The following is a 4,048-nucleotide window of genomic DNA, read 5'->3' as shown; positions in this document are numbered from 1 at the left end:
GGCGGCGGCGGGGGCGGGGCGGAGGCGGGGGGAGGAGCAAGTCCAGCCCCGCCCCTCAGCCGCCCGGCCCCGCCCCTAGCCCCGCCCCCGGCCGCCAGTGTGGGGCTGCGCGGCCAGCGCCGCCGGCCCTGCACACCGCCGGGTTGGTGCCGGGGAAGCGCACGGGCATGTGCAAGCCTCCCTCTGGGAACACGGTATTACCAGTGTCGTCCATTACCAGTATCATGTATTACCCGGCATGACCAGCATCACCTATTACACCGTATTACCAGGATCGTGTATTACCCGGCATGACCAGCATCACCCATTGTTAACCCCCCCTGGGAACACGCCGTGACCAGGATTACTTATTCCCCATACTGGAGAGGGAGTTTGCCCCCCTTGTGCAGTGCTGGCTTTTCCCCCTTACACCCGTCTGGTACCCACGGTACTTCGGTGTAGGCAAGGTCTCAGGAGTCCCGAAAGCCGGGTTTAAGCCCCCACGGTTACCAAAAAGAAAAAGGGAGTTGGGGGGATGAACTTGGCACCTTGGCATCTCTGGGCCTTTTCCGGAGCAGGCCCAACGAAGAGCATCCTGGGCCTGACACCGGGTATTTATACCCGAAAGCTTGCCAAGAACAATTTTTTTCCAGTGATTTGAGTTGGGCGAATGAAAGAGATGAGATTTACCCGAAAAGCCTGGTCTGCCCACGAGCGCCCCTGTTCCTGCGAGCGCGGCTCAGACCCCCCGGCCTGAGGCTGCGCTGTGGGACAGGCGGTACCACCCCAGCCCTTTCCCCAGGATGCCACCAAGTACAACATCTCTGTCTCTCCCATGCTCCAGCTTTGATCAGTGAAGTAGTTAATGGCCCTGGACCTTCAAGTTAACATCACTGAGATGCAAGTGATCAATCAGCATTGAGGCTTAAGTGATCAATCAGCACTGAGGTTTAAATGAGCATCTGAGAAGAATGGGATGCTTCACACTTCTGAAAGACCCCTTGTAGCTGCCCCAAGCCTCAGACCTCCCTGCACAGGTCACATTGTCAGTTTGCTTTGATGGTGAGAGGTTCTCCTCCCCCTCCTTTAAACCAAAAAATAAAAACCAGCAAGATTATCTAATCTGCCTCTGCACCAGGCAAAATGAATCCCAGACTGGAGGAGCAGGGCGGGGAGGAACTATTCCCAAAGGACCGGCTACCCACCCCTGCTTAGACCTTCCCCAGAGCGGGCAGCAGACAACAGTCGCAGACAGCCACTGCTCTGCTGCTAAGTGAAGGGAAGTGAATCAAACCCGCGGCCGTGCTGCATCTCTGTATTCTCACGGTGTCGCAGCATTTCTCTCTGCTTCCTGTCCTAAGCTTTCACATAGCACCGTGGGTTGTTAAGGCAGCTGCAGACCAAGCTGGGGGACCATCTGCATCCCAGAAGCTGGTGAAAACCATCTCGACAGACACACAAAACCTTCCTGCAAACCGAGGTTGGTTGTTCCCTTCTGAGCAGGGGTTGGAAAACTTCCTAGGCCGAGTCTGGGATGCAGGATGCACAGCCCTGGCGTTCAGTTCGTTGCCCCTGACTATGAGAGATCAGTGGCCTGCTGTTCTCACCTTCCCGTGCTGTGGTTTCCTGGCGCGGGCCAATTTAGGATCTCAAAACGGTGGGTGCAGATGGTACAGTATGTCACCATCACATGAGATAATGAATATGCATCTCCAAGAAAAACTAGAAGCTTTACTAGTATGCTTGGGGCCTGGTGCTACATTATTCAAAGAAAAAAAACAGACAGAACTTTACTGGAATCTGCATCCACTTCCTAGATGATATATTCACATTAAAAAAAACAACTCACCAACTAGGCAAATAATAGTCAAAAGATAATTTTGCCATTAGGCCTGTAGCCGTGAGAGTTAAATGTGCGTCTTTTATTCTGAACCATAAGACAAAAACAAAATCTAGTCTTCTTGAGTATCTTGACAGTGCCTCTTCAGTGCCAGCCATTTCTACACTTGAATTAATATTACCACCCCTGAGCTAAGTTTTTAGCTCGCCCATGAACTCCAGAAGACAGAACTGCACCAGGCCCAACTGCATCTCTGCTTCGGAGGGACAAGTACAGCAGTGTGATGTTTGGGCCCAAGGTACACGGGCTTTTAGAAGATCAGACATTTTTCCAAGCACAGCAAGTTCACCCACGCAGCACAGACACACACACGCCGCAGCACTGTCAACACAAAGACCAGCCCCAAAGTTAAACACGTGCTAATCCGCTTTCTGCAAGGGCAGAGAAATGCAAGACGCGGGGAGCAGAATTAGCAGCCAGGAAAAGGGTCAGGGACCACTGTCCATTTAAATTAAATTAAAAGACATTGCAGCTGTTCACCCTCAGGGTTAAGCATTCACCCACTGCATTGAAGACGCTGCCCCATAGGAACCAGTCGCTCAGTCCCGATGGTCTCGACTTTGAGGGGCATAACCTAGTTGCAGGCAGGGAACCGGGAGTACCATCCCTTGCTTTATAGCTAGTGCTTCTCCCTGTTGCGTTATAGAGCCGCGTTGTAGGAGCCACCGAGCCTCGCTGATGCAGTCACGGGCCAGAAAGACCGCACACTTGTTACACGCTGGCGATTGTCCCGTAACAGAAGCAGGCAATTGCAGGTGCCAGTCACTTGTCTAGAGCAACACGGAGAATATTCCTCTAGTAAAAGCCAGGGCCAGAACTTGAGCAAGCCAAACATGAAGAAACAATATGTCCAAAGCATTAGGAGCTGCCATGGAAACAGGTCCACGAATCGGAAAATGACAATGCCAGAACATCTGCACCCTGAACAAAAGGGTGTGAAGCCTTTTCACCTTCCTTCCTAGGGATGGACCAAAATTCATCACCCTCCTTTTATGAAATCATCTAGTGCCATCCAAATTCCTTCCCCACGACTGCTAATCTCCCCACCACCAGCATTTGACCCCTCCATGACGTATCTGAAATGCAACCATTGCAGCTGCCAGCCTGCAGCCCCATTCAGGCTGTGGCAATGCCCTTCACCCGTCCAGGAAACTCCACCCTGGAGCCAAAAAAGTGCAGGTGGAGAAAGGAGCCCTGAGAAATGTACTTTCTGGTACAGGGAAATGATGAGACAGGGTCAATGTGCTGGTTGAGTAACTCCAGTACAAGGCTTCTGCAACCACAGAAAACCACAGCATGCAACATCACAACAGCATTGCTTCGACTCTCCAGGACTCCCCAAAGCCTCCCCAAAGGCACGAGGCAAGTCACACGGTATATATATATATATATATATATATATATATAAAAACAGCTCTGTGCCTCTAGGAAATACCTCCCTCACTGCTGTTCCTAATAAACACAGTTCCACACATCTTTAGATCCCAATTAATCTTGCTCCAGGTGCAATCTTGCCCAACAAAATGGGACCTTGATGTCAGCTGGGGCTTGTAGGTGCTACAGTCATAGAAACAGCAACAATAATGATTAATTAGACTGCAAGGAACACCTAGAAGAGTCCTGCCAAAGTACCTCGCTCTTGGCTGGGCCACTTGAGCATCAAGACAATCTCCAGGGGCTGTTCAATCCCCCATGTCTTTTGAGGTCATCAGGCAGGAAGCCAGATCAGTGCAAGCCACAGTGATTCAGCTTGAGACTGCCAAAGGCTCAATATACCCTTCTTCATTTAGTTAGGATTTTTCACTTACCTAAGATGCCGATATGGCTCCTACCACCGGAGTTACCAAATGCCTCATTGCCTTCAGTGCATTTGTCCTCAGAATACCCACGTGGGGAAGGGCAGTGCCTTTATACCCATTTTTCAGGTGGGAAAATTGAGGCACAGATTGATCGGGGATTTGCTTAAGCCATAAAGGAAGTCTGTGGTGGGGCTGAGAATTGACCAGCTGTCTTCTCATTTGGGAGTCTAACCGTTGGACCATCTTTCCCTTCCTTTTGCTTATGATACTACTTTATCCTCTGCAAGTCCTACAAGACAGAGGGAGTCAGCTGGACCCGATGCTTCAAACAAGAGGAGGAAAAAGGATCTCTTTCCCCCCTCCAGGAAGC

This window comes from Alligator mississippiensis, chromosome 16 (assembly GCF_030867095.1).
Source record: "Alligator mississippiensis isolate rAllMis1 chromosome 16, rAllMis1, whole genome shotgun sequence".
In the NCBI taxonomy this organism is placed as follows: domain Eukaryota; kingdom Metazoa; phylum Chordata; order Crocodylia; family Alligatoridae; genus Alligator; species Alligator mississippiensis.
The sequence above is the reverse complement of the archived record's forward strand: the minus strand, read 5'-3'. Positions refer to the sequence as shown.